The following is a 12,130-nucleotide window of genomic DNA, read 5'->3' on the forward strand; positions in this document are numbered from 1 at the left end:
CTGTAAGAATACCTTTGCTCTAAAACATATAAAAACAAAGAGTGGAGGATTATAAAGCAAAGTTAGTAAAGATAAAAAGTAGGAAAGTTCTTGAGTCCCTTTAAAACATTAATTTCATGTTCCTTATCACCTAGTAATTTTTGTGTTGTTCAATACCTTACTTACTTTATGACTAATATTTTCAGAAATGGAGGTCAATATATTTATTAGTAGTATTTTAGTTTTTCAACTAAACAGACACCAACCTATAACTTTATAAAAATAACAAATATCTCTAAATAATATAAAAATTTTCAATTGCTTTTAGGTAGGTTAGGGGCTATTTGAGAATGATATTACATGAATGTTCTATCAAAATTTGTAAAATGACTATTTTGATTAGGTAGATCATTCTCTTTCTGGCAGTAACAGCTACATTTTTAAAAATAGAGCTTACAACCATATTGTCAAAGGTTACTGAAAAATTACTGTAGTCACATGAATACTTACAACGATTCAATGTGACTGTATGAAGTATAGGCATTTTAGCTAATTTGTTCTGAAACATCCAGCTACAAAACCCAGCATATTTTTATTTATTTAATCATAATCAAATACTATTATAAGAGGTATAAAATCAGTATGTTATTTTTAAAATCCTTAATATTAAAATACAGATATTAACATTTAAAGTTATGTTTTGGTAGCACAAAGATACATATGACACTGTTTTATGACTCATCAGGTAGATAAAAAATTGTGAATGTTGTGTCACTGACAAAGCACTGAAGGAACTGCTTTCCTTGTCCCAGACATTTAAATGGGCAGGCTGAAATATTTGTTGAAATTTGCACAGAAATTTAGTTGAGATCATCTATGAGATATCTCATTAGTTAATTTTTAGCAAGTATTATCATGTTATCTTTAAAACACAGATTTGGGTAAGGATATTTAAAAAACAAAATAGAGCCATGCATTTTTAGGAAGGTAGCAAGCAGTGAAAGTATAAATTCAAATTCTAGACTGGGTTACCTCATAAATATATTTACATGTATTAAACACACACACACACATACCACACAACTTTTCTTACCACACATATAATTTATAGTCACAGTAGAATTTTGTTTCATTACGATTTGTCTATATAATCATTTCATTTTTTTTGAAAAAAATCTAAATCTTCTAGAGGCATTTCTTCGGAATGTCAAATATATCCCTCATATTCCCCTGATTAAGTGCATTCAGTTTCAAGAAGTAGACTGAGAAATAATTTTTTTAACATGTTAATTTGTTAATTTTGTTCACAGACTTTTTGGTAGAAAATTATTTGTCTGAAATGCTGAAACATGTTAAAGTGATATAATTAGAAAGTTAAACCATGATTACATCTTACACCAATTATAAGATTAGAATCATCCTTACATTTTATCCTGTGCACATAAAATATTAAGAAAATTTACTTTTAAGGATTTAAAAATCCGAATGTTAAATGATTATATTTTGTGAATATTTCTTTTCAAAATGAGAAACATTTTTGCAAAACAATATTGTTGAAAACATTTATATACTGACAAATTGAGGTGTTTCAATGTAATTTTTTTATGAAGAAAAATATATTAATCAACCAAGACTTTCAAAAGAGCTGTTCTTAAATTATTTTAAATTTTAATATCACTGCTGTTTTGCTCAATGTAATGATTGCCTGTATGATTATAATCCATGAAGAGAATAGCACATGAGAGGTTAATTATGGGAACTATCCTATAGACTGTCAATAAAAAGTAATGAAATATATAATTTTAACATCCACTCTAAAACCACCTTAAGCTTGTATAAGGTATGTGAAGATGATGTTAATTTCTACTACACTGCATACCAGTCTCATACTATATTTATTGCACCTATAACCTTTTCTTTTAACTCTAGGACTAGGTTTATCCTTCCAAAAGAACTTGCAAATATGTGCACAGTACTCATATTACTTACACAAGCACATTACCTTGTCCTTCCTTTTTCAATGTTTCCCTTTAATCATTTTTCTTCTTTTAAATATTCAGAAATTCTGAAATAACATATATTTCAGAAATAGTATGTGAACTTTTCATAAAAGTAAACATCTTCCAAAAAATATGTATCTTTGCAAATTAAAGAATTACACACATCATCTATCTTTATATTAAAGATGTCCTTATGTAGTAAGCACATTTTCTGGATTTTAGTTTTAACTATTTGAAATAATCTTATATGAAGTACTGTCAGACATATTTGTATTTGTTGTTTTACCAAATACTGATGTAGCCTCCAAATGTCAGATAAATAGGAGAGCTCCCCTTTATTTTACAAGATCATATTTTAAGTAACAGCAGCTTTTACATGACACTCCTTGCATAATTTCAAAAGAGGAAATTGTGTTTATGTTTTGGGATAGCACTTAATTGCCAGGAACATAAGTAAAGAAACTGAAGCAGTATTACTTTTGAGATCTGAAAGAAAATAGAAAGCTTCCAGTCCCGTTACTGCAGTGCAAGGCAAACTCATAATTAATATAATTAATAAAGAAGTTATTATCAAAGGGGGTATGTCACCAAGCCCCACCAGCCCAAATTGTTGAAAAAAAAAAAAAAAAGGAAAATCTGTGTTTGCATCCCCACTGAAATGACAAATAGCAAATTTTAATTGTATCTGTGACTTCATTTTCATTGGTGAAGTCTGTTAACACACTGACTTACATATAATATTCTTATTTCTGAAGAACTGAAAGAAACAAAAACTGGACCTTAAATTGCATACAATTATGTATCAGCTAAATCAGATATATTCCTGACAGTTACAAATCAGTTTTCCCATCAGAACTATGATCTACAGTTGCTACCATCCACCCAATCTTCTATGAAATGCTTATTGAGTGGCCCAGGCCCTGTGTTGGGAGCTAGAAATAAAGGATACATATGGCACTGTTTCTGTCTTTAAGGAACTTCCAGATCAGTTATAGAAAACAGATGTGTCAATGTGTCCGTGCAGTCAAGTCTTAAAAGTGTGGGTACAGAAATATATAAAAGGTACAAAGGAGACAGAAAGCTTAACTGAAAGAAGAAGGGATAAGAACATCTTTGAGAGATGATCATGTTTCATTTTTGTACTATCAGTAGCCTATTCTTTACTGTCAGACATTCCTAATGAGGTTGCTCTGTTATCTCTGTGTTGGAGAGTTCCTGTTCAAACCTAAGTCCATTTTAGTAGTGATGATCTGCTTAAATAATGGTATTATTTTTAAAGAAAAGAATTTTACTTAAATTTTGCTTATTCCTAGACTTATAATTGTTATATCAAAGAAACATGAAGATTAACAGTATAATTATACTAATTTTACTAGCATCAACTTTTCAGAAAAAAAAGTAATGAAGTGGCTGTTTATCTATTTGCAACCACAAAAGAACCTCTATGGGAATCCCATGGAAAGAGTTAAAAAACCAAATAGGTAGGTTTTAATATTGATACGTTTCTGATTAAAAATAAGCATTAAGGGCTTCCCTGGTGGCGCAGTGGTTGAGAGTCCGCCTGCCGATGCAGGGGATGCGGGTTCGTGCCCCGGTCTGGGGGGATCCCACATGCCGCGGAGCGGCTGGGCTCGTGAGCCATGGCCGCTGAGCCTGCGCGTCCGGAGCCTGCGCTCCGCAACGGGAGAGGCCACAACAGTGAGAGGCCCGCGTACAGAGGAAAAAAAAAAAAGAATTAAGAAAAACATATTTACTCCTTTGCCAAATAAGAACCCCAATTCATTATGGTCTTAAAAAAGAATGACGGTGTCTGTAGGCATCGTATTTCTTCATTATCATGGCAGGAAAATTACTGAACTATTTCATAAAGCGATACTTTAAAATAAATGCAAAACAAGTTCCAGTATAATTTAAGATAGCTCAATTAATAGTATGAACTATTTTATTTAGGGCTACCATGTTATTCACTATATATGTACTGCTTTACATTTTCAAAGCAATTCCTATCAATTGTGGATACCTGCTATTTCATTCACTCAGTCAGCTGACGTCGATCTTCCTCACAAGAGACTTCAGTTTTCCTTCAGGAAATAACCCTCTCTCATTCTGAGTGCCATGTACTTTAGGTAAGGCTGACCACCTTCCAATGCCTCTAGAAGTGGACACATGACCTAAGAAGCCTGCATATCACACTTTCCACACTCGTAGCAGGTACTGATTTGGGACTGAGCACATGACACAGGATGGTCCAATAAGAGTTAGCCTTAACAATCTGTGAAATTGTTGGGACGGGAGTAACTGTGTGTTTAATCTAGCATAACACAAGCTTGATATTACTAGTGCTATCTTGTCACTATATGGAAAGAGGAAGAAGCTGACTGAAAATAATTTTAAGTTGACTTAGATAAAAGGAAACTTCAGAAAAGGAGAGAGAGAAGTTTCTGATACCATTTTGGCATCTGAATCTAACCATGTATAAAGCCAGCACAGAATCAATATAAATCCCCCCCTCTTTTTTTCTTGGTTAAGCCACTTAGAATTGGATTTCATAACCTGTAATCGACAAAACAGTATCCTTGAAAATAAGTTATTGTTATATCATGTAGTATTTGCCTATCCAAAAGAAATACGGACAGTTTATTGTATCTCTTGATGCTCTAAAAGTCAAGATGTCATAACTCTGGTAAAGAGACACGAGTGGATTATTTAACGTATCTTTTACTGAGATATACATGATCTAACAGGATAACTCTCTTTCATTTGCCTAATGTATTACACCTTAGGCTACTGAGGCACCATTTATTAGTGGCCATTGGAGATGTATGTGTCATGTGGGGGGTTCCACACTGAACTGCTGACCAAAGTAAACTGAAAAAAGGGTATCTTTCTTTTGATTATAGATTTTAAAATATATAAATAACTGCCTTTCTAAAAAGTACTGCTCTGACAAAGTATGTACGACAGAGCTACATGAAATATCCAAAATGAATGAAAAAGCAGCTCTTCCAACTCTCTACTAGTGTGTTTAATCTACTTACCTTTGATAACCAAATTCAAGGCAGTACAGTTTTCATAAGCATGTCTTTATATCTATCGTAAAATACCATGCTACGTTTTCATATATCCTTACCCCCCACCTACTGCCAACACCAGGTTTTAAACCTGGAAGCCATCTGTGCCTTCTCTTGCCCCCTAGATCTCTACATCCTGTTATGCACTGTTGATTTTTTTCCCCCTGAAATGCTTCTTGCCAGTCCTACTGCTTTAGTCTATCTAAAGGAATGCATGGTGTAATAAAAAGAATCTAGAATTGACAGTTAGGACGTATGGACCTTCACCCTGGCTCTGCTGTGTGACCTTTGTCAATCACTTCAGTTTCATCATCTATAAAATCAGACAACTTGATAAGACTGTGGATGAGTTTTTATTTTAGCATTATTAAAAAACCCTAATCAACAGCCTTCAATGATCTCCTTCCAGCTACCCACTAAATTATCCAGACTCCTTATGTAGATATTCCAAATTCTCCATACCCTGTCCCCAACTTGTCTTCCCAGTTTCATTTTCTATGACTAGTATTCTATGCTGAATCCAAACTTTACCTGCTCGTTCTTAAATATACTCTATATTAGTTGTTTTTCTAGGTCTTTGCCTTTGTTTATTCATTTGTTTCAAATGACTAAAATGCTGCCTATATTTCCAACATTGTTCTTCCCCTTAAACTCATACATTTTTGCTTGCTGAAATCTTATGTCTTCAAGAGCAGCTTGAATGTAATGCAAAATATACAGATTTATGTAAGAACTAAATAATAAAGTATTTGAAAGACTCCATCATGGCCATGCAGGAGTGTGTGTGTGTGTGTGTGTGTGTGTGTGTGTGTGTGTGTGTGTGTGTAAAATACGACACTGGGTTCTTAAAACAAAAACAACTTTATCATCTCTAAAATCTAAAATTCAAATTATATTGCACCCATACTGAAATTTACAAAAAGACAAATATACAGATGTTGTAATCTTGTCATAAAATTCCTGAAATCAGTAACACAGATTTGTCATTTAGAAATCCAATAAGATTATAGTAATTAAATATGCACTATATGCCTTTTTCTTAATTTTTCATCAATGTATTATGTTTTTCCTATGTAATTTTGTAGCTTCTTACTAATCAAGCTTGTGGCTGGGCTTCTTTAGCCATAAAAAGTGTGGTCAGACTGGTTCTAAAAGTCTAGAATATAAACATATTAGTGTTTACTTGATTAAGCAATGAACTGGATCAATTAATAAGAGGACGAAATGACAGTGTCTACTGAATCATAATCACAATTCATAACCGGTGCAGTTACCTCCCACACCTTGCCTTGCTTCAAGCAATTGCATTTTTACCTTAAAATAATTGACTTTAAAGAGTTTTGTGGGGCTTCCCTGGTGGCGCAGTGGTTGAGAGTCCACCTGCCGATGCAGGGGACACGGGTTCGTGTCCCGGTCCGGGAAGATCCCACATGCCGCGGAGCGGCTAGGCCCGTGAGCCATGGCCGCTGAGCCTGCACGTCCGGAGCCTGTGCTCAGCAACGCGGAGAGGCCACAACAGTGAGAGGCCCACATACCGCAAAAATAAATAAATAAATAAAGTTTTGTGGAGACCATACATCCATTTTATATCTTCTTCCAAAGGGCCATACTTTACTTTCCCCTCTGGCTGTAAGATGGCAGAAAATGACAGTACACCTCTTTTTTGTGTCTCTTTGGAACAAGACAGAAAAATGAAAGATAATCACCAAAAAATTTCTAAAGGCAAATAAAGTTTAACTGAACTATTTTTTTTTTTACTTAATATATTTTTCACTTTTCCCCTTGAAGCATTATTCCAAGTTTTTTTTTTCTTTTGGTGACTGTGGTATATTTTAAAAATATACCATATTACATGTCAGAGAGGGATATACTTAGGAATAAGAAAAATAGGAGAAATCTATTCTTTATAAGAAGAAGGAAGTGAAAAAAAAGCTAGACATAATGATATCAAAAAAGAATACTACTAGAAGTAATTATAAAGAAACCGTGAGGGTTGTAAATGATAAACTATTATAGAGCAGCTCATTATTTACAAATGAAAATAATTTGGGGTATTGTCTTCTTAATGCTTACTAAACCAGCTTTTACTAAATTGAGGTTAAATTTCTGGAAGTCCCATTTGCCATTACCATCCATGTGTCAAATTATCAAAAAGCTCTTTGAAACTATTATTATTATTTTTAAACCCTCTCTTTTTGGCTTATCTCTTTCAGGGCATGTATACTAAGATATATGTTCAGAGTTCTTAATTCTGATTAGTGAAAAAATATATTTGAAATAGTTGGGCTTTTTATATGAAAACTAATATATATATATATATATATATATATATATATATATATATATATATATTTTGCTGTACGTGGGCCTCTCACTGTTGTGGCCTCTCCCGTTGCGGAGCACAGGCTCCGGACGCGCAGGCTCAGCAGCCATGGCTCACGGGCCTAGCCGCTCCGCGGCATGCGGGATCTTCCAGGACCGGTGCACGAACCCGTGTCCCCTGCATCGGCAGACGGACTCTCAACCACTGCGCCACCAGGAAAGCCCAAAACTAATATTTTCAACTTAATATTTTAAAGGTTGCAACAATCAATTTAAGTGAAATTGATTGAAATCAATTGAAAAAGTGAAAAAGCCATGCACATGAAAGTAGGGGTTGTGTTTACTGAAGTAGATGATGGAAAGGTGTGAAAGAAAAGGATAGAGGGAATCAGGAATTCTATTTTGGATATATCAAGTTTGAAATGCCTACCAGTCACCCAAGTGAAGATATCAAGTAGGTGATTGGCTATGAGTTTGAGAGTTAACATAGAGATAGTATTTAAAGCCAGAGAAATGGATAAGGTAATCCAGTGGAAGGTAAAAATGAACAAACAATTCATTAAATAGTGGACAGCAAAGAATTGTGCAGGATAAGAAAATATTTAACTTCTAAAATAATCAAAGATATTCAAAGCAGAGCAGCAAAATTAATTACCAAAAAAAAAAAAAGGCAAACCAAATGAAAATGAGGGAATGGCTTAACTACTAATCTCTTTCTTTTAATCTCTTTTCTGTGGCAGTATATATCAGCTTTTGGAAATCACCTTATAGAACACATTAAGTTATAAAATGAGCATAATCTTTAACTTAGTTTCTCTCCTTCTGTGATCCATCTGGGAAAAAAATCCAAAACATGGAAAATGTCATATACACAGAACAGTGTAAAGACACTATATAAAGCTATAAAATAATGTGGAAAATATCTATGCAAAATTCTAAAAATACATAAATGTATATGTAGAATTTGAATTAAACAGTGTAAAATTATATGCAGATAAAACTGAAATAAAGAAAATAATAGAGGCTGGGTTTCAGATGAGCTTTTTTTCTTACCATATAAACCTTGTATTAAATTTTTAAAAATTAGTATAACAAAAGGAAATAGAAAAATCATCCCCAAATTAGGAGGCTGAATAAACAAATGCCGCAAAAGCAGAATAAACAATTCATTTAAAATAAATTTAGTATATTTCTGGTATTCATTGAACAATTATTTACTGAGTTCCAGGTACTGTTCCAGATGTTGGAAATACAGAGTTAAATAAAAAGGTTAAGATCTCGCTTTCATGATGCTTCCAGACATGTGGTACAATAAATACTAATAAACATTTAAATGTGTATATAAAATGATTTGATAAATGACAGAAAAGCAGATTTATAAAATACTTTAAAATTTTAAAACAAGAAAATTTAAAATCATAGTTTTAAATAAGAATCATGTAATTATGCTAAATGCCTGTTTAGGAAAACCACAAAGTTAATCTAATCTAGGAATATAAAGCTATTTAAAAGTCTGAGTTTGGTACATGGGTTGATCTAATATTCTATAATGTAAGCAAACTAATTTGATAAGGTATTATTGGAAGTAAATTTCTCAACTATGTTTAAAAACTGATCTCTATTTAAACTTATGTAACTAGGTAACTATTAAGAAAACTCACAATTTGGATTATTTTGCTTTTACAAATTTTTGATTAACCCATTTTACCATTAAAATTAAGTATTATTATTAATTAGTTAACGATAGATTGATGTACCATATTTTAACATGATTTACAATATTATTGACATCAAATTACAGTTGCTTGTATTTTATATTTACTAATCAAGCTAATTCAACATTTCTCATATTTTAATTTCACCAAGAATTTTTCTGAAGGCAATATTTGTTTTTTAAAAAATAATAGGTGCCTACATTTCAGTGTCTTATTAGTAAAGGGAAGTTGACAATTTACTATCACAAATGACTGTCATTAAGAAATGAAAATGTCCTGAATTTTTCTTATTACATTAATACTTGTAATGTGCAAATACATACTAATATATAAAAAGCTACAGAAAAATGTCTGCAATTTAACAAAATGTATTATTAGTCATAAAACTAAATTCTTTTCCTACATATGGATTGAAGTAATTCACTTCGAATACTTAATGAATCACAAATAAAAATACATTACTTTTATAGCCATTATTTGGCTAAAGTTAATGAAACAGATCACTTCCTTTCTCAAATATATTTTTAAAGAGGACTGTATCACCTAATGGAAGGAAAAAAACAATAGCTAAACCAAAGACCAATAAAATAAATTATAAGGTACTAGGTTCAGAAGAAAAGGTGAAAAAGATCAACTGGTATATTCCCAAATCAAAGATTAAAAAATTAGAAAAAACGAGAAACAATTTTCATTCCACAGTGATCAGGTATCAAACTCCTCAATCTGGCAAAACTATGAGAATATGAAAAAATATTATCAGAGAGAATATGCAAAGATTTTCCTATTTCTAAGCTTTTTAAAAATAAAATTAAAATACTGAAAATAAACTTGATAACTACCTGATTTTCCTGTTTTATGTATTTTCCATTTTATATGGTTCTATTTGAAAGACAGAAAAATTCTGTTGAAGGGTATATATACACACACACAGAGCAAGACTAATGCACATTCTGGAGTAATGAGGCACTAAGTGCTTTAGTTATCTAAAGGCACATATAACGTTCTGTCTTGAGCACACACTGTGTGCAAGAACTACCAGAGTTATGACTGCAGGGAGAATGCTGATGAAACAAACAACCACCTTTACCTACTAGGTAGTCCAGAAAGACGAAGAATATTGTGTATCTGCCTACTTACCAGCCAACACTAGACAAGGCACTCTGCATTTTTATCAGTGACTGAGCCATATATGGGATGTAAAATAAGGAACATTTCATATTTCATTAACTCTTTTCCCCTGAAATTTACCATTTTTTCAATCTGAAAAACTTGAAAAGCCCTAGGCTTTCCATAAATACAAATATGTCTTCATATGAAATCAAACCTTTAGAAGGGACTTTGGAAGGTCACATAACATGGTGTTTACTAAATGATGTGTTATAATTCTAACCTGAAAATATTAATGGTGTGCTGCTTTCAGCAGTAATTCTTAACTTGCCCTCAGGAAGATCCTCTGATGCCTATCACTGGGTGTGAAGGACAAACCATCTACAGCACAGCACGCTAACAAAATTAGAAGTTTGCAGTGGAATGGGTATGGTTAGGAAGTGCTCATTTAGCTCTCCGCCATAAATTTTGGCAAGAATGTTGCTAAATAATCTTTAAAAACAGTAATGTAATCTGCATATATAAAGATTTCCAAGGTTAGAGAACCTCTAACTGTATTTGGTAACAGTCAAAAGACTACTACTGCTATCTGAAAAGACAACCATCCTTTGTATAATATTTCTTCATAGATTTAAATTGTATTAATTAGTAACCTTTACTGTTTTCAGTGGTGATACCAACACTTTCCCTTCAACTTGTGCACAAATCAAATCAAATATTTGTTCTTTAATTTAATGTTAATCAAATAATATTCAAAGTGTGTTATTTCATTAAAAAGTCAAAGTAAAGTTGTGAAGAGATAGTGTTATGTAAAACACAATTATATAATTATCGTATTTTTAATAAACTACTGTGCATTTTTCATATGGTAAATGGTGATTCCCAAATAACAAGAGGCTTCAGGAAACATTTTTCCAACTCTTCAAATATAGATGCCTAATCTCATCCTAAATCTATTAAATAAGAATCTACATAGGTAATTTTGATGAGGCTAGAATTGAGAACCTTTGATATATTAATTAACAAAGAATCAAGAAAAATATTACAAATATTACATAATCATTTAATTTGGCATAACTTTAACTTCTGAAACAACTGCCAGGTCCTTTGCCACTTAATAAGTGTCGCCTCTAATCCTAAAGCCTCTCTTGTGATCCTTCTTGAAACTCCTCAAAAAGCATCCCACAATTAGGAAAGGAAGGAGTCAAGTAGTCCAAACAGATATCTAATATCAAAGACAGTCCAGGGCTTCCCTGGTGGTGCAGTGGTTGAGAGTCTGCCTGCCGATGCAGGGGACACGGGTTCGTGCCCCGGTCCGGGGGGATCCCGCATGCGGCGGAGCAGCTGGGCCCGTGAGCCACGGCCGCTGAGCCTGTGCTCCAGAGGCCACAACAGTGAGAGGCCCGCATACCGCAAAAAAAAAAAAAAAAAAAAAGTCCAATCTTTCGGAAAGTTACTTTATATTCCTTAAAACATTACATAATATCGCAACTGGAGCCATTATTTTTTTTTCCATCTTGTTTTACATTCCCTTAGTTAACACTTTAAAAACAAAGTAGAAACATAAAAAGTTAATAATGTTCATTCCTTGTCATCACCCTGATGATACATGAACACAAGATATTTTTGACTTAAAAATAAGGCCATACAGGGCTTCCCTGGTGGCGCAGTGGTTGAGAATCCGCCTGCCGATGCAGGGGACACGGGTTCGTGCCCCGGTCCGGGAACATCCCACATGCCGCGGAGCGGCTGGGCCCGTGAGCCATGGCCGCTGAGCCTGTGCGTCCGGAGCCTGTGCCCCGCAACGGGAGAGGCCACAGCAGTAAGAGGCCCGCATACCGAAAAAATAAATAAATAAATAAAATAAAGCCATATGTTTCTTAGCAACTTAATTTTCTTTAGTTAATATATTACAAACACTATTCTAGACCAATTT

At 33.3% G+C, this 12,130-nt stretch overlaps 1 protein-coding gene across 1 annotated transcript in view; it reads right to left on the bottom strand.

The window, feature by feature from the left end:
• NOVA1 (NOVA alternative splicing regulator 1) overlaps window positions 1-12,130 on the bottom strand; it is a 141,412-nt gene that overhangs the window by 4,832 nt on the left and 124,450 nt on the right. The gene's annotated exons all lie outside the window — the stretch shown is intronic.

The sequence above is a fragment of the Physeter macrocephalus genome, chromosome 11 (genome assembly GCF_002837175.3).
Source record: "Physeter macrocephalus isolate SW-GA chromosome 11, ASM283717v5, whole genome shotgun sequence".
NCBI lineage: Eukaryota > Metazoa > Chordata > Mammalia > Artiodactyla > Physeteridae > Physeter > Physeter macrocephalus.